General features: G+C 41.5%; 1 pseudogene; it reads left to right on the top strand.

The window, feature by feature from the left end:
• Positions 1 to 284: 284 nt before the first annotated feature.
• LOC128576811 (peptidyl-prolyl cis-trans isomerase-like 1) lies at positions 285 to 20,407 on the top strand (annotated as a pseudogene).
• The last annotated feature ends 191 nt before the right edge of the window (positions 20,408 to 20,598 follow it).

Here is a 20,598-nt window from a genome sequence, read left to right on the forward strand (position 1 = left end):
ACAGACCTCTCATGCAGAAAATACTTCGTGAAAAAGCTCAGGGACCTACTGTCTTTGGGAATACACCTCCAAGGAGAGCAGGGCTCTCATGCATAAATACACAGAATGTTCAGCAACCTCACACTGTAGATATATATGCCACAATGGAAAAGAAATCTGACATCTCCTAGAAATAAAAGCATACAAATCAGAAATCTCATATGCTTATAATTACCCCCAAAATATCAGAGATCTGACAACTTAAAACTTATACCTGCACATAGCTGAGAAAACTCACTCCAGGGATGTATATCCACAGATCTCAGACTCTGGACACACACTCAGAATCAGATCAGAGAACACACTTCGTCAGAGAACCCCCTCAAAGAGGTGAGAGACCCCACTCTCAACTTCATTCAGCAGCAAACACACCAGAAGCTTCATAACCATGAGACAGAGATGAACAAATTGATCAGGGAGTCTCCCATCCTGGACAGAAACAGAAATAGATCAGGGGTTTCAAGCAAAGGAAATATACCCACCAACAAGAACTCAGAATCCTTACACTTACTCACCTCAACAGACTAGAAGAACCCACATGTTGGGACATTTACACAAATCAGACTGGAGACCACCCATCCTAGGACAGACACACACACCCAAACAGCTGAGAAGACAAATCCTGGGAATCACACCACTAAATAGATCAACAGATCAGAGACATAGTACCCTAGTTCATACATCCGAACAGAGATCAGAGACCTCTGCTATCAGATACACACTCACACCAAGTCACGGAATTCACATCCTGGGATATGCACCGACAACCAGATAGAGACACCACAACACAGGACTCTACTGGTTTTCTATTGCTGCTGAAACCAATCACTACAAGCTTTTTGCTGTAAAACAACGTAAATTTATGATCTTCCATTTCTGCAGATGAGAAGACTGACAAGGAGTCTTACAGGGAAAAAGTGAAGGTGTTGGCCTAGCTGACTTCCTTCTGGACCTCCTTGGGGGAGAATCCAATTCCTGTAGGCTGCCTGCATTCCTGAGCTCACTGCTCCCTCCTCTGTCTTGCAGGCCAGCAGCATTTCATCTTCAAATCTCTTTCTCTCTCTGCTTTTCTTCCTCCTCCCTCTCTGTCTCCGTCTTTGGATCCATCTCTCTACATATATCCTTCTCTATCTCTGCTATCTCTATCTCTCTATTTTTCTCTATCCCTGCTTATGTTTTTGCATCTCTTTTTGTCAATCTGCTTCCATCACTATACCACCTTTTCTTTTCTTTCTTTTTTTTTCTTTTTTTGAGACACAGTCTCACTTTGTTGCCCTCAGTAGAGTGCTGTGGCATCAAAGCTCACAGCAACCTCAAACTCTTGGGCTCAAGTGATCCCAAGTAGCTGGGACTACAGGCACCCACCACAATGCCTGCTAGTTTTAGAGGTGGGATCTTGCTCTTGCTCAGGCTGGTCTTGAACTCGTGAGCTCAAGCAATCCACGCGCCTCAGCCTCCCAGAGTGCTAGGATTATATGCATGCCGGGATTATAGGCCGCCACGCCTGGCCTATGCCACCTTTTCTAACCCTTGCTTTCATGCCTCTCTTAGAAAGATGCTTGTATACAATGGCCTACCCAGATAATCTAGGATAATTTTCCCATCTCAGGATACTTAATCATATCTGCAAAATCCCCCTTTCCATGTAAACCAACATAGTCATAGGTTCCAGGGATTAGGAAGTGAACATCTCTGGAATGCCATTATCCAGCCATGAGAGACATGCACACACAAACAACTCAGACATTGCATCCTGAGTCACACACTTCCGAACAGCTCAGATCTCTATAACATACATCAAAAAAGAGCAGAGAGATAAGATACACATACTGGGACATTTACCAAAAAATTCTCAGAGTCAGGCTGGGCGCAGTGGCTCATGCCTGTAATCCTAGCAACTCTGGGAGGCTAAAGCAAGTGTGTATTACTTGAGATCATGAGTTTGAGACCAGTCTAAGCAAGAGCAAGATCCCATCTCTACTAAAAACAAATAGAAAAAATTAGCCAGGCATTGTGGCAGGCGCCTATAGTCCCAAATACTCAGGAGGCTGAGGCAAGAGGATCACTTGAGCCCAAGAGCTTGAGGTTGCTGCAAGGTATGATGCCACAGCACTCTACCCAGGGTGACAAAGTGAGACTCTGTCTCAAAAAAAAAGAAAATTCTCAGAGTCCTCAATCACTTGCAATTAAACTCACAAACACATAAGCAAACTCAACATCTGGGACACACACACTCAAAGAGAACAGGGACCTGACATGATAGGACATATACCCACGAAGAGAACAGGAGCCCTACATCCCATGAAATCTGCCCCCAAACACATCAAACCTCCAAACCTAGGATATAAACAAAACAAACTGCAGAGAGAAATGCATTCTTAGACATAAGCCCACAAACAGGTTGGGTACCTTACAAACTGGGACATGGACAACAAACAGAACAGACCTCACACCCTTTACACACAAAGAGATCACATACTCACATAATGTGTTATACACTAGCAAAGAGATCACAGACCTTATGTAAGAAATACAACTAAAAAGAGATCAGAAACCTTGACTCCTGCAACATGAAACTACAAGCAGGCTAGCAACCTTATGTGCAAAGATATACACCCACAATAAGTACAGAGACCTGATATTTTGAGACATACACTCACAAGGAGACCAGAGACCTCACAACCTAAAATAACTACCCACAAACAAATTATAGATTTCAAATCATGCAGAATATACCCACAATCAAGCTAGAGACCTCCCATGCTAGGAAAAAGAAACAGATGATAGACCTGAGATCTTGCAACATACTCCCATAAAGAGATTCAGAGAGCTTGTATGTATTCTGAGACATACTCCCAAACAGGTCAGAGATTTTCAAACCATGGGAAATAACCCACAAAGAACTCAATAACTACAGGCTGAACACATGCACATATTATCTATCTGTTATACACACACACATAAACAAATACATTCAGTCTTTGGATTCAACCAACCATGGATCAAAAAACATTCAAAAAAGGTCAATAGGGCGGCGCCTGTGGCTCAAGGAGTAGGGTGCCGGTTCCATATGCCAGAGGCGGCGGGTTCAAACCTAGCCCCAGCCAAAAAAAAAAAAAAAAAAAACCACAAAAAAGGTCAATAAAAAGACAAACTGACTCAGCGCCTGTAGCTCAGCGGCTAGGGCGCCAGCCACATACACCGGAGCTGGCAGGTTCGAACCCAGCCCGGGCCTGCTAAACAACGACAATTACAACCAAAAAAATAGCCAGGCTTTGTGGCAGGTGCCTGCCGGGAGCCAAAACATATCACAAAAATGCCCCTTGCTATCTTGATTTTACGAGCAAACTATTCTCAGGAATTCAACCATAAACAACAACGGTACTTTCCCCTTGCATATCTCCTCAAAAATGCACCCCCCGCCTTAGGGTTCTTCTAGTAATTTTCCAGAAACTAGCCCCCTCCCCACCCTGTTAGGAATAGCCCTTAGTTACTTCCTCGTTTGTGTGCTTATAAGTCCAGCTGAAAAATAAACTCGACGGAGCTTGATCAGACTCTTGACTTGCTCTCATTCTTTCGTGTCTCTTGTACCCTCATTCGACTGACCCCTTTGTTTCCCAGGTCCCCGTTGAATTCCCCGCGGGCCGGGGCAGGTGCCTGTAGTCCCAGCTACTTTGGGAGGCTGAGGCAAGAGAATCACTTAAGCCCAAGAGTTTGAGGTTGCTGTGAGCTATGCCACCACAGCATTCTACCGAGAGCAAAAAAGTGAGACTGTGTCTCAAAAAGAAAAAATACAAATACAAATAAAAACAGTACAGAATAATAACTATTTACATAACATTTATATTGTAGCAGGGATTATAAGTAACTCAGAGGTGATTTCAAGCATACAGGAGGATGTGTGTAGGTTATATGTAAATACTACACCATTTTATATAAAGGACTTGCGTATCCATTACAACCTGGACATGTACTCACTAACATCAGAGGCTTTAGGCCATGGGACCTAAAACCACAAAGAGATCATGAACTTCCCACCCTGGACGTACATACCCATCTAGATCAGAGACCACATATTCTAGGGCATGAACCCAGAAACAGATCAGAGAATTCACAACATCAGACATACTCCAACAAGTTTATCAGAGAGTTCAGATCCTGAGCTATATACCAAGAAAAAGATAACAGACTTCACAACCTGGACGTGTAGCCACAAAGAGATCAGATACTTCATATGAAGTACTATGTGCCATGAAACATTAAACAGATGAGGGAGCTGAAATCAGGGGGGTATGTACCCACAAACAGATTAGAGGCCTCACAACCTGCACATGAATACATAAAGAGACCACAGACTTCAGACTCTGCAACACACATCCACAAACAGATCAGAAACCTCAAGCCCTGAGTTATACATAAGAAACTGATCAGAAAGTTCATATCCTGGGATATATTCCACAAACACTGCAGAGACCACAAATACCTGAGACATATACCCCTAAACAGATCAGAGATCTCAAATCCCACAATGTACAGCCACAGTCAAGTTAGAGACCTCACAGGCTAGGAAAACACCAGAAACAGATAAGAGACTTGACATACAAGCACAAGCACACAAACAGAGCAGAGAGCTCATATAGTGGGATGTTTACCAGCAAACAGACTAGAGGCTTCAACCCTGAGAAAACCCCCCACAAACAGCTCAGAAACCTTACACCCTGGAGACACAAACCTAAATAGACATCTAACATCCCAGTACATTTGTAACCAAACAAATCAGAAGCCTCATATCATAGGAAATAACCCCCAAACAGATGAGAGACCTAACAATCTGGAACATATCTAGGAATATTTCAAAGATCTCACATATGGCTCGGTGCCTGTAGCTCTAGTGGCTAGGACACTGGCCACATACACCAGAGCTGGCGGGTTCGAATCCAGCCCGGGCCTGCCAAACAACAAGGACAAGTACAACAACAACAACAACAACAAAAATAGCCAGGTGTTGTGATGGGTGCCTGTAGTCCCAGCTACTTGGGAGGCTGAAGCAAGAGAATCACTTAAGCCCAAGAGTTAGAGGTTTCCGTGAGCTGTGATGCCATCGCACTCTACCCAGGGCCACAGCTTGAGACTCTGTCTCAAAAAAAAAAAAAAAAAAAAAGGACCTCACATACTGGAATGTACTCCCCAAGTCAACTCAGAGATGTCACATCCTAAGACATGCACACACAAACAGCTCAGGGACCACAGATTCTGGGACACACACCCTCAAACATTCAGTGACCTCTCAATATGGTTCACATACCTGCACACAGATCAAAGACTTCCACCACTGGATGTACACTCATAGATATGGAGTTCACATCCTTGAATGTGCACCAACAAACAAAGATTGCTGCTGTAACAAATTATAATCTTAGTGTCATAGACAGCAGAAATGCAATAGCTTACCTCTCTTCAGTTCAGAAACCAAAAAATGGGTTTTAAAAGGCTAAAATCAAGGTATCTGCAGAGCTACATTGCTCCTGGAGGCTGTAAGGGAGAATTCATTCCCTTGCTTTTTCCAGATTCTAGAGTTGCTTGTATTCCTTGGCTTGTGGTCCCTTCCTCCATCTTCAAACCTAAGAGCATTTCATCTTCAAATCCCCATCTCTTCGATGTCTGCTTCTGGCTCACATCTACTTCTCTGACTTGGACTGTCCTGCCTCTCTCCTCTAAGGACCCCTGTGATTACATCAGCTTGCCCGGGGAATCCAGAAGCATCTCCCCTAATCATCATTAAAAAAAGAGGATTGTTTGTAAATAAACCCTGTTCTGTGGTTCCCACACCTGAGAATAAAGGAGCCCCAGCTTGGCTGAGGCAGGCAAAAAAAAAAAAAAAAAGAGAGAGAGAAGATTGTTTAATCACATATGCAAAGGACTTTTTAACATGTAAGGTCACATATTCACATGTTCCAGGGATTAGGACACATGTGTCTTTTAGAGACCTTCATTCTACCAACCCAAGTTATACATCCACTAAGTAATTAAAAACATCACTTCTTGAGGTATCCATATATAAGAAGCTCGAAGACTCCACATCCTGTGTCATACAATTCTAGACAGATCAAAGGCTTCCCACCCTCTGACATACTCATACATTCAAAACAGGAATGAGGCACACATTCTGTGTCAAATACTCACAAATACGGCACAGACCTCATGCACTGCAACATATAACTCACATTCTTGACAAACACATATGAAGAGATTAAAACTTAAATACTATGAAAAATAAAGACAAAAGCAGAATGGAGAACTCACCTAAGAAATTCCCCCACAAATAGATGAGAGACTGCAATTCCTGCAACACATACAAACAGATCAGAGACCTCACACTGAGACACTCACAAACAGATGAGACATCTCAAGTGCTGCAACCTACACCCACAACCAAATAAGATGGTGGTTCTCAACCTTCCTAATGCTGCAGCCCTTTAATACAGTTCCTGTGGGTCGCAACCCACAGGTTGAGAACCGCTGAAATAAGAGATCTCACATTCCAGGAAACACAGTTAGAGAATGATATATTTGGAATATACCCTCAAAGAGTTCAGAGAGTTCATATCCTGGGATACAGACCCGCAAAAATATCAGAGACCCCCCAGCACATTGTACCCCATGATTGCATTAATGTACACAGCTATGATTTAATAAAAAAATATATATATATATAATATATATGTCAGAGACCCCACACTATGCATAATATATCCACAATGAGCCACAAACCTCACACTTGGATATACACACCTAAACAGATCAGAGGCATCTTCTCCTGGTATAAGGTTAGGTACCCCTTCTCTAAAATGGTTGGCATCAGAAGTGCTTTGAATTTGAGGGGGGTTTTAAATATTTGCATTCTGGTTGAGCACCCCAAATCTGAATCTGAAATGCTCCAATGAACATTTCCTTTGAGCATTGTGTTGGTGCTCAAAAAGTTTTGGATTTTGAAGCATTTCAGATATTGGATGTTCAACGTATAGATGAATTCCCAGATGAATCATAGATGTCATATTTCAGAAATACCCGTGAAACATCAGAGACCGAACAACCTACACATAACCCACAAATACCTCAGAGACTTCACATACCACAAATAAGCCAAGAGACCTCACATCCTAGGATATGCACACACAAACAGATCATATCCTGAGATGTACACCCAAAAAGAACTGAGAGATCACAAATTTAGGGACACACACTCTCAAACAGGTCAGAGACCTCCCACCCTAGTTCATACACCCACATACAGATCAGAGACTTCTCACATTAGACACACATTCACAAACATATCAGGAGTTCACATACTGGTATGTTCACCACTAACCAGATAGGGAAGTCATCACCTGGGACACCAGGTTCATTTCTTATCATTGTTGTAACAAATCAGCACAATCTTAGTGCTGTGATAAACACGCATTTATTTATCATATTATGTTTGTGTAGGGTGGAAACTTGAAAATGAAGGTCTTACAGTACTAAAGTCAGGCTTCAAAAGGGAGCTACTTCCTTCTGGAGACCCTAGGGAAAGAATGTGTTTCCTTGCCTTTGCCAGGTTCTAGAGCTGCCTGCACCCCTTCATCCCTTACCCCTTCCTCTATCTTCGCAGCAGATACTGTTTCATCTTCAAATCTCTGAGTTTTGCCTCTGTCATCACATCTCCTTCTCTGACTCTGCTTCCATCATCAGATCTCCTGCCCTCAGTCAGTGCTCCCTTGTCACATCTCTTTGGATGGACATCTCTGGGGGATGTTTTATTCAGCTGGCCACAGATAAATGTGCACAATTAGAGATTTCACACCTTGGAATATACTTCTAGGAACAGTGCCAGGACTTCAAAATCTGAGATACACACCCACAAACACTTCTAGCATCATACTGCTGTCTCTGACTCAGCCTGTGTCATTACATCATAGTCAGTGGCAATAACCATCCTGTCCTTCTCATTTAATTGTGATTACCTTAGACCTACCTAGAAAATCCAGGAAAATCTACCCATCTCAAGATCACATATGTAAAGAATCTTTTAACATATAAGGTCATATCATAAAGTCCATATCCAAAGATTAGGACATGGGAATATTAAGGAGCCTTAAGTCAGCAAAACAGAGACATTGTACATGCACAAACAATCAGAGACTTCATATCACACAACACACACCTCCAGAAAGCTTGGAGACCTAAAGTCCTAACATAACACATACTAGCTCACATACCTCATTCTGAGTTATGCATCTAGAAAGTGATCAGAGACTTCCCAGGAACATACACCCACAAATAGGTCTGGGATCTCACATATTAGGAGATCCCACAGACAGAACAGACCTCACACCCTTGACAAAAAAGCAAAAGAAATGTTCTTAAAACCTACTGTGATATACGTACACAAGCGGATCGGAGACATCATCTGAAAAATATGACCAAAATGGATCAGGAACTTTCAACCCTGCAACAAGAACCCACAACATATTAGCAATGTTACATCCTGGGGAGTACACTCAGAATAATTAAAGATACTTGACATCTTAGGGTACACACCCATAACGAATTGAGAGAGATTGTGGGACATATACCTGCAAACAGATAAAAGGTCTCAACCCTGAAATGTGATACACAGAGTTCAGGAGCCTTCATACCCTGGATATATATACCTTAACAAATAGTACACTGACTGGTTTCATTATAGTGCCAATTCCCGCAGACTCCTGGCAGCTTCCTAATGTTCGTTTGGAGGCCAGCATGGGAATCATTGTGCTGGAGCTATACTGGAAGCATGCTCCAAAGACCTATAAGAACTTTGCTGAGTTGGCTCAGTGAAGTTACCACAATGGTACTAAATTCCACAGAATCATCAAAGATTTTGTGATCCAAGGAGGTGACCCAACAGGGACAAGTCAAGGTGGTGCGTCTATCTATGACAAACAGTTCGAAGATGTACTTCATCCAGACTTGAAATTCATGGGAGCGAGAAAAAGCTGATGGGAAGGTAACCAGAATTAGCATTATACGCAAGTGGTACGGGGTGATAAAGCCAGAAAGAAATCAAGGCAACTGAGGAGAGCAAGATGGCGGCTGAGTAACAGCTTCCTTGCATCTGGGCACTGTGAGTCCGCGCAGATAGGACTCCAGGCATCTCTGGCTGGTGGGATCTGCCTATCATCACCCCTGTGAGGATACAGAGAGTCAGCGAGAGACTTCTGGACCCCAAGAGGAGGACTAAAACAGTGGAAAACCGGCAAGTGGTTGCGTGTGTTCAATCGGTCTAAACCCGCCCGCAACTGTAAGTTCAGTAGCAGCGAGACTGCAAACCAGAAAGGCCTTACCTGTGAACTGTTTTGGTGTCTTTGCACCTGGCACTCAGTTGAACTGCCTTGGGGAGAGCTTGAGAGGGAATGCGGAGAACTTTGGCCGTTGTCTAGGGCCCCAGTCTGAGCCGCTGAGCCAGACGGAGCTAATAGTGTTTGGCTGTGCGCCACAGGGAGCCATTGTGAGCGATCGCCCCGGCAAGCTCGGCCCTCAGGGTCGCAGAGCTACAATCTGGTAGGAACTGGCAACCCACCAACCGAGTAGCCTAAGGGTGGGGTCTGAGCCACCTTGCACCCCTAACCCTCAGGGGCAGAGTGAGACGGGTTTTGGCACACTGCGTAAGTAGATAGCCACTTCAGCAGTGATTCCAGCCACGAGCACTTTCCTGGGAAAGCTTCTGCTCGGCAACTTTACAAGTTCAAAGTGCCTTTTAAGTGGGCTGAAGAGAGATTTAGGGTGTCTACCTGCTGGGGTTTGAGAAATCAGCAGCCTCCAGTTGTATCAGAACTGTGATTAACATCTCATACCCCAGAAGACCACGTGTTGCCCACACAATATTCAACAACATATACATACTGCTTTGTTTTTGGTTGTGTTTTGTTTTTTCAGTTTTTTGTTTTCGTTTTGGTTTTGGTTTGGTTGTTTTTTTGTTTATTTTGATGTTGTTGATGTTTTTTGTTTTTTGTTTTATTTTATTTACTTATTTTTTTATTGTTGGGGATTCACTGAGGGTACAATAAGCCAGGTTACACTGATTGCAATTGTTAGGCAAAGTCCCTCTTGCAATCATGTCTTGCCCCCATTAAGTGTGACACACACCAAGGCCCCACCCACCTCCCTCCATCCCTCTTTCTGCTATTCCTCCCCCCCATAACCTTAATTGTCATTAATTGTCCTCATATCAAAATTGAGTACATAGGATTCATGCTTCTCCATTCTTGTGATACTTTACTAAGAATAATGTCTTCCACTTCCATCCAGGTTAATATGAAGGATGTAAAGTTTCCAATTTTTTTAATGGCTGAATAGTATTCCATGGTATACATATACCACAGCTTGTTAATCCATTCCTGGGTTGGTGGGCATTTAGGCTGTTTCCACATTCTGGCGATTGTAAATTGAGCTGCAAAAAACAGTCTAGTACAAGTGTCCTTATGATAAAAGGATTTTTTGCCTTCTGGGTAGATGCCCAGTAATGGGATTGCAGGATCAAATGGGAGGTCTAGCTTGAGTGCTTTGAGGTTTCTCCATATTTCCTTCCAGAAAGGTTGTACTAGTTTGCAGTCCCACCAGCAGTGTAAAAGTGTTCCCTTCTCTCCACATCCACGCCAGCATCTGCAGTTTTGAGATTTTGTGATGTGGGCCATTCTCACTGGGGTTAGGTGATATCTCAGGGTTGTTTTGATTTGCATTTCTCTAATATTTAGAGATGATGAACATTTTTTCATGTGTTTGTTAGCCATTCGTCTGTCATCTTTAGAGAAAGTTCTATTCATGTGTCTTGCCCATTGATATATGGGATTGTTGGCTTTTTTCATGTGGATTAATTTGAGTTCTCTATAGATCCTAGTTATCAAGCTTTTGTCTGATTGAAAATATGCAAATATCCTTTCCCATTGTGTAGGTTGTCTCTTTGCTTTGGTTATTGTCTCCTTAGCTGTAGAGAAGCTTTTCAGTTTAATGAAGTCCCATTTGTTTATTTTTGTTGTTGCAATTGCCACGGCAGTCTTCTTCATGAAGTCTTTCCCCAGGCCAATATCTTCCAGTGTTTTTCCTATGCTTTGAGGATTTTTATTGTTTCATGCCTTAAATTTAAGTCCTTTATCCATCTTGAATCAATTTTTGTGAGTGGGGAAAGGTGTGGGTCCAGTTTCAGTCTTTTACATGTAGACATCCAGTTCTCCCAACACCATTTATTGAATATGGAGTCTTTCCCCCAAGGTATGTTCTTGTTTGGTTTATCGAAGATTAGGTGGTTGTAAGATGTTAGTTTCATTTCTTGGTTTTCAATTCGATCCCAAGTGTCTATGTCTCTGTTTTTGTGCCAGTACCATGCTGTCTTGACCACTATGGCTTTGTAGTACAAACTAAAATCTGGTATGCTGATGCCCCCAGCTTTATTTTTATTACTAAGAACTGCCTTAGCTATATGGGGCTTTTTCCGGTTCCATACAAAACGCAGAATCACTTTCTCCAAATCTTGAAAGTACGATGTTGGTATTTTGATAGGAATGGCATTGAATACGTAGATTGCTTTGGGAAGTATAGACATTTTAACAATGTTGATTCTTCCCATCCATGAGCATGGTATGTTCTTCCATTTGTTAATATCCTCTGCTATTTCCTTTCTGAGGATTTCATAGTTTTCTTTATAGAGGTCCTTCACCTCCTTCGTTAGGTATATTCCTAGGTATTTCATTTTCTTTGAAACTATGGTGAAGGGAGTTGTGTCCTTAATTACCTTCTCATCTTGACTGTTATTGGTGTATACAAAGGCTACTGACTTGTGGACATTGATTTTATATCCTGGAACATTACTGTATTTTTTGATGACTTCTAGGAGTCTTGTGGTTGAGTCTTTGGGGTTCTCTAAGTATAAGATCATATCGTCAGCAAAGAGGGAGAGTTTGACCTCCTCTGCTCCCATTTGGATTCCCTTTATTTCCTTGTCTTGCCTAATTGTATTGGCTAGAACTTCCAGCACTATGTTGAATAGTAAAGGTGACAAAGGACAACATGTCTGGTTCCAGTTCTAAGAGGAAAAGCTTTCAGTTTTACTCCATTCAGTAAAATATTGGCTGTGGGTTTGTCATAGATAGCTTCAATCAGTTTTAGAAATGTGCCACCTGGCGGCGCCTGTGGCTCAAGGAGTAGGGCGCCGGTCCCATATGCCGGAGGTGGCGGGTTCAAACCTAGCCCTGGCCAAAATTAAAAAAAAAAAAAAAAAAAAAAAAATGTGCCACCTATGCCTATACTCTTCGGTGTTCTAATTAGAAAAGGATGCTGGATTTTACCAAATGCTTTTTCTGCATCTATTGAGAGGATCATGTGATCTTTATTTTTGCCTCTGTTAATATGGTGGATAACGTTTATGGACTTGCATATGTTAAACCAGCCTTGCATCCCTGGGATGAAGCCTACTTGATCATGATGAATGACTTTTTTGATGATAAGCTGTAATCTATTGGCTAGGATTTTGTTGAGAATTTTTCCATCTATATTCATGAGTGAGATTGGTCTGAAATTCTCCTTTTTGTTTGGGTCTTTTCCAGGTTTTGGTATCAGGGTGATGTTTGCTTCATAGAATGTGTTGGGGAAGATTCCTTCTTCCTCAGTTTTTTGGAATAATTTCTGCAGTACAGGAATAAGCTCTTCCTTGAAGGTTTGATAGAATTCTGGAGTGAAGCCATCTGGACCAGGGCATTTTTTGGTTGGAAGATTTTTTTATTGTTTCTTTGATCTCAGTGCTTGAAATTGGTCTGTTCAGAAGCTCTATTTCCTCCTGGCTGAGTCTAGGGAGAGGGTGTGATTGCAAATATTGATCCATTTCCTTCACATTGTCAAATATCTGGGCATAGAGTTTCTGGTAGTATTCAGAGATGATCTCTTGTATCTCTGTGGGATCAGTTGTTATTTCCCCTTTATCATTTCTGATTGAGGTTACTAGAGATTTTACTTTTCTATTAGTCTGGCCAATGGTTTATCTATTTTATTTATTTTTTCAAAAAACCAACTCCTTGTTTCATTAATTTTCTGAATGATTCTTTTGTTTTCAATTTCATTGATCTCTCATTTGATTTTGGATATTTCTTTTCTTCTACTGAGTTTAGGCTTAGACTGTTCTTCTTTTTCCAATTCCATAAGATCTCTTGTGAGATTGTTGATGCACTCTCTTTCTGTTTTTCCCATGTAGGCATCTAAAGCGATGAATTTTCCTCTCAAAACTGCTTTTGCAGTATCCCACAGGTTTTGGTAGCTTGTGTCTTCACTGTTGTTATGCTCAAGGAAGTTAATGATTTCCTGTTTTATTTCGTTCTGCACCCATCTGTTATTCAACAGAAGATTAATTTCCATGCCTTTGTGTGGGGTGGAGTGTTTTTGTTAGAGTTGAGTTCCACCTTTAGTGCCTTATGGTCTGAGAAGATACAAGGTAAAATTTCAATTCTTTTGATTCTGTTGATATTTGTTTTGTGTCCCAGGATATGATCAATTTTGGAGAATGTTCCATGGGGTGATGAGAGGAATGTATATTCTTTATCTTTGGGGTGGAGTGTTCTATATGTGTCTATCAAGCACAGTTGTTCTAGGGTCTCATTTAAATCTCTTGTATCTTTGTTTAATTTCTGTTTAGAGGATCTGTCCAGCTCTGTAAGAGGAGTGTTAAAGTCCCCTGTTATTATGGCATTATCAGATATCATATTGCTCAGACTGAGTAAGGTCTGTTTCAAGAATCTGGGAGCATTTAAATTGGGTGCATAAATATTTAGAATTGAAACATCTTCTTGTTGTATTTTTCCCTCGACCAATATAAAGTGACCATCTTTGTCTTTTTTGACTTCAGTTGCTTTAAATCCACATGTTTCTGAAAATAAGATTGCAACTCCTCTTTTCTTCTGAATTCCATTTGCCTGAAAATTTGTCTTCCAACCCTTGACTCGGAGCTTTAATTTGTCTTTTGAAGCCAGGTGTGTTTCTTGCAGACAGCAAATGGATGGGTTGTGTTTTTTAATCCAGTCAGCCAGTCTATGTCTCCTCAGTGGGGAATTCAAGCCATTAACATGTATTGAGATAATTGATAAGTGTGGTAGTATTCTATTTGTCTTATTTTGTGAGAGTCCATTGCTTAGTTTTATCTTTTGCATCAGTGTGGAGGTTAGGTTCTGTCCTTTAATTTCTGAGTTCTTACTTTCCTGCTGATCCATTGCGGTGGTCATTGTGCAGAACAGGTTGAAGTATTTCCTGTAGAGCTGGCCTTGTTGTGGCGAATTTCCTCAATGTTTGTATATCCATAAATGATTTGATTTCTCCATCAATTTTTAAGCTTAGCTTAGCAGGGTACAGAATTCTGGGCTGGAAATTGTTCTGTTTAAGTAGATTAAAGGTAGATGACCATTGTCTTCTTGCTTGGAAAGTTTCATTAGAGAAGTCTGCGGTCGCTCTGATGGATTTGCCCCTGTAGGTCAACTGGTGCTTACTCCTGGCAGCTTGCAGAATCTTTTCTTTTGTCTTGACTTTGGACAGGTTCATCACAATGTGTCTTGAAGAAGCTCGGTTAGAGTTGAGGCGACCTGGGGTCCGATATCCCTCTGAAAGCAGTGTGTCAGAATCTTTGGTGATATTTGGGAAATTTTCTTTTATAATATTCTCTAGTACGGTTTCCATTCCTCTGGGGCATTCTTCTTCCCCTTCTGGAATTCCTGTAACTCGTATGTTGGAACGCTTCAGAAAGTCCCATAATTCTGACAGTGAACGTTCTGCTTTCTCTCTCTTCTTTTCTGCCTCTTTTACTATGTGAGTTATCTCAAGAACTTTGTCTTCTACCTCTGAAATTCTTTCCTCTGCATGGTCTAACCTGTTGCTGATACTGTCCATTGCATCTTTAAGTTCCCTAATTGACTGTTTCAGTTCCTTCAGCTCTGCTATACCCTTTCTATATTCTTCATATCGTTCATCTCTTATTTGATTCTGTTTTTGGATTCCTTTGGTTATTTTCCACTTTATTAGCAGTTTCCTTCATTGTTTCCATCATTTCTTTCATTGTTTTCATCATGTGTATTCTAAATTCCCTTTCTATCATTCCTAACGTTTCTTTATAGGTGGAATCCTCTGCAGTAGCTATCTAACGGTCCCTTGGCGGGGTTCTTCTGGACTGGTTCTTCATGTTGCCTGGAGTTTTCTGCTGATTCTTCCTCATGAGTGATTTCTTTTATCTGTTTCCTTGCCCTAATTTTCCTTTCACTTCCTCTTGCTCTTTAAGTTCTCGTGCCTGTGGACTAAGGGTTACAGGGCCAGAAGGGTGAGAAGGTTGAAGAGCAAGAAAGGGATGAAAGAAAGTAGGACCGAGTGAAAAGAAAAATAGAGTAAGGAGAGGGGGTGGGGAAAACGAATGTTGACAAAAAGAAGAGAGGCACAGAAAGAGGGAGACAGAGCAATATAGGTGTACAGTAGGGTACTTTGACACAAGCTTAAAAAAAAACTACCTTCTTGGGGTGCCCAGTTGGGTGGGTCCCTTGAGGTCAGCAGTTCTTTTGCTAACCTGATCAGACACAGTACCCCACCTCCACCAAGTAGAGAGGAAAGATAAAAATGCTATAAATTAATCCAAAACAAGCAAACAGAAAACTTTAAGGGATAAAATTGTGTGAAAAACCAAATAGCGGTAGAAACACTAGCAAAAATGAAGTTCTAGTTATTGAAAAAGGCAGCAATGGGTAATTATAATTAAACTAGAAAAATTGAGAAAGAAAAAGATCTGTATGGAAAAGGTTGAAATTAAAAACAAAACATCAACAACATCAAAATAAACATAAAAAGCAACGAAACAAAAAGAAAACAAACAAAAAAAAAACACAACCAAAAACCAAGCAGTATGTATATGTTGTTGAATATTGTCTGGGCAACACGTGGTCTTCTGGGGTATGAGATGTTAATCACAGTTCTGATACGACTGGAGGCTGCTAGTTTCTCAAACCCCAGCAGGTAGACACCCTAAATCTCTCTTCAGCCCACTTAAAAGGCACTTTGAACTTGTAAACTTGCTGAGCAGAAGCTTTCTCAGGAAAGTGCTTGTCACTGGAATCACTGCTGAAGTTGCTATCCACTTACCCAATGTGCGAAAACTGGTCTCACTCTGCCCCTGAGGGGTAGGGCTTCAAGGCGGCTCAGACCCCACCCTTAGGCTACTTGGTCGCTGGGTTACCAGCTCCCACCCGATTCAAGCTCTGGGACCCTGAGGGCGAAGCTTGCCGGGGCAGATCGCTCACAATGGCTCCCTGTGACCCACAGCCAAACACTATTAGCTCCATCTGGCTCAGCGGCTCAGACTGGGGCTGTAGACAATGGCCAAAGTTCTCCACACTCCCGCTCAGGCTCTCCCCAAGGCAGTTCAACTGAGTGCCAAGTCCAAAGACAACAAAACAGTTCACAGGTAAGGCCTTTCTGGTTTGCAGTCTCGCTGCTACTGAACTTACAGTTGCGGGTGGGTTTAGACCGATTGAACACACGCGACCACTTGCCGTTTTTCCACTGTTTTAGTCCTCCCTTGGGGTCCAGAATTCTCTTGCTGACTCCCTGTATCCTCACAGGGACGATGATAGGCAGATCCCACCAGCCAGAGATACCTGGAGTCCTATCTACGCGGACTCACAGTGCCCAGATGCAAGGAAGCTGTTACTCGGCCGCCATCTTGCTCCGCCTCCCTGTTGTTTTGTTTTTGAATTTCAACCTTTTGCGTACAGATCTTTTTTCTTTCTCAATTTTTCTAGTTTAATTATAATTTCCCATTGCTGCATTTTTTAATAACTAGAACTTCATTTTTGCTAGTGTTTCTACCACTATTATTTGGTTTTTCACCCAATTTTATCCCATAAATTGTTCTGTTTGCTTGTTTTGGTTTGATTTATAGCACTTTTGTCTTTCCTCTCTACTTGGTGGAGGTGGGGTACTGTGTCTGATCAGGTTAGCAAAGAGCTGCTGACCTCAAGGGAACCACCCAACTGGGCACCCCCAGAAGGTGTTTTTTTTAAAGGTTGTGTCAAAGTACCCTACTGTACACCTATATTGCTCTGTCTCCCTCTTTCTGTGCCTCTCTTCTTTTTGTCAATATTCCTTTTACCCACCCCCTCTCCTTTCTCTATTTTTTTTTTTTTCTTTTCACTCGGTCCTCCTTTCTTTCATCCCTTTCTTGCTCTTCAACCTTCTCACCCTTCTGGTCCTGTACCAAAAGGACTAATCTAACCCTTAGTCCACAGGCATGAGAACTTAAAGAGGAAGAGGAAGTGAAAGGAAAATTAGGGCAAGGAAACAGATAAAAGAAATCACTCATGAGGAAGAATCAGAAGAAAACTCCAGGCAACGTGAAGAACCAGTCCAGAAGAACCCCGCCAAGGGACCATGAGGTAGCTACTGCAGAGGATTCCACCTATAAAGAAATGTTAGGAATGACAGAAAGGGAATTTAGAATACACATGATGAAAACAATGAAAGAAATGATGGAAACAATGAAGGAAACTGCTAATAAAGTGGAAAATAACCAAAAGGAAATCCAAAAACAGAATCAAATAAGAGATGAACGATATGAAGAATATAGAAAGGATATAGCAGAGCTGAAGGAAATGAAACAGTCAATCAGGGAACTTAAAGATGCAATGGACAGTATCAGCAACAGGTTAGACCATACAGAAGAAAGAATTTCAGAGGTAGAAGACAAAGTTCTTGAGATAACTCACATAGTGAAAGAGGCAGAAAAGAAGAGAGAGAAAGAACATTCACTGTCAGAATTATGGGACTTTATGAAGCATTCAAACATACGAGTTATAGGAATCCCAGAAGGGGAAGAAGAATGCCCCAGAGGAATGGAAGCCATACTAGAGAATATTATAAAAGAAAATTTCCCAAATATCACCAAAGATTCTGACACACTGCTTTCAGAGGGATATCGGACCCCAGGTCGCCTCAACTCTAACCGAGCTTCTCCAAGACACATTGTGATGAATCTGTCCAAAGTCAAGACAAAAGAAAAGATTCTGCAAGCTGCCAGGAGTAAGCGCCAGTTGACCTACAGGGGCAAATCCATCAGAGTGACCGCAGACTTCTCTAATGAAACTTTCCAAGCAAGAAGACAATGGTCATCTACCTTTAATCTACTTAAACAGAACAATTTCCAGCCCAGAATGCTGTACCCTGCTAAGCTAAGCTTAAAAATTGATGGAGAAATCAAATCATTTATGGATATACAAACATTGAGGAAATTCGCCACAACAAGGCCAGCTCTACAGGAAATACTTCAACCTGTTCTGCACAATGACCACCACAATGGATCAGCAGCAAAGTAATTAAAGGACACTCAGAAATTAAAGGACAGAACCTAACCTCCACACTGATGCAAAAGATAAAACTAAGCAATGGACTCTCACAAAATAAGACAAATAGAATACTACCACACTTATCAATTATCTCCATAAATGTTAATGGCTTGAATTCCCCACTGAAGAGACATAGCTAAGGCAGTTCTTAGTAATAAAAATAAAGCTGGGGGCATCAGCATACCAGATTTTAGTTTGTACTACAAAGCCATAGTGGTCAAGACAGCATGGTACTGGCACAAAAACAGAGACATAGACACTTGGAATCGAATTGAAAACCAAGAAATGAAACTAACATCTTACAACCACCTAATCTTCGATAAACCAAACAAGAACATACCTTGGGGGAAAGACTCCATATTCAATAAATGGTGTTGGGAGAACTGGATGTCTACATGTAAAAGACTGAAACTGGACCCACACCTTTCCCCACTCACAAAAATTGATTCAAGATGGATAAAGGACTTAAATTTAAGGCATGAAACAATAAAAATCCTCAAAGAAAGCATAGGAAAAACACTGGAAAATATTGGCCTGGGGAAAGACTTCATGAAGAAGACTGCCATGGCAATTGCAACAACAAAAATAAACAAATGGGACTTCATTAAACTGAAAAGCTTCTGTACAGCTAAGGAGACAATAACCAAAGCAAAGAGACAACCTACACAATGGGAAAGGATATTTGCATATTTTCAATCAGACAAAAGCTTGATAACTAGGATCTATAGAGATCTCAAATTAATCCACATGAAAAAAAGCCAACAATCCCATATATCAATGGGCAAGAGACATGAATAGAACTTTCTCTAAAGATGACAGTCGAATGGCTAACAAACACATGAAAAAATGTTCATCATCTCTAAATATTAGAGAAATGCAAATCAAAACAACCCTGAGGTATCATCTAACCCCAGTGAGAATGGCCCACATCACAAAATCTCAAAACTGCAGATGCTGGCGTGGATGTGGAGAGAAGGGAACACTTTTACACTGCTGGTGGGACTGCAAACTAGTACAACCTTTCTGGAAGGAAATATGGAGAAACCTCAAAGCACTCAAGCTAGACCTCCCATTTGATCCTGCAATCCCATTACTGGGCATCTACCCAGAAGGAAGAAAATCCTTTTATCATAAGAACACTTATACTAGACTATTTATCGTAGCTCAATTTACAATCGCCAAAGTGTGGAAACAGCCTAAATGCGGCGGCGCCTGTGGCTCAAGGAGTAGGGCGCTGGTCCCATATGCCAGAGGTGGCAGGTTCAAACCTAGCCCTGGCCAAAAGCCAAAAAAAAGAAACAGCCTAAATGCCCACCAACCCAGGAATGGATTAACAAGCTGTGGTATATGTACACTATGGAATACTATTCAGCTATTAAAAAAAATGGAGACTTTGCATCCTTCGTATTAACCTGGATGGAAGTGGAAGACATTATTCTTAGTAAAGCATCACAAGAATGGAGAAGCATGAATCCTATGTACTCAATGTTGATATGAGGACAATTAATGACAATTAAGGTTATGGGGGGGAAAGAGAAAGAGGGATGGAGGGAGGGAGGTGGGGCCTTGGTGTGTGTCACACTTTATGGGGGCAAGACATGATTGCAAGAGGGACTTTACCTAACAATTGCAATCAGTATAACCTGGCTTATTGTACCCTCAATGAATCCCCAACAATAAAAAAAAATTTAAATTAAATTAAAAAAAAAAGAAATTCATGGGAGCTGGAATTCTCACAATGGCCAACACAAGGCCAGATACCAGCAGCAGCCAGTTCTTTGTGACCTTCACCCCCACCCAGTGGTTTAATGGCAAACACACTGTTTTTGGTGTGCCAGGGTGTAGGAATAGTGAATTGAATGGGAATGTTGGAAACAAACTTCCAGGACTGCCCTGTGGACGATGTGAAGATCATTAAGGCATATCTTTCTGGGTAGATTTGCCACCCCTCTTGGGCACATCCAGGCCTTCTGAGATGGCCCCAGTGAACCAGCTTCCAGATGACTTAGAATGATATGTAATACTAAACTTAATTTTGGCCTTGCAAAATAGAGGTAATGAAGCCTGGGGTCTTGGGTGAGTTAGAAATGGAAGTATGTGTGTATGTATGGGTGTGTGTGTGTATATA

The sequence above is a fragment of the Nycticebus coucang genome, chromosome X (genome assembly GCF_027406575.1).
Source record: "Nycticebus coucang isolate mNycCou1 chromosome X, mNycCou1.pri, whole genome shotgun sequence".
In the NCBI taxonomy this organism is placed as follows: domain Eukaryota; kingdom Metazoa; phylum Chordata; class Mammalia; order Primates; family Lorisidae; genus Nycticebus; species Nycticebus coucang.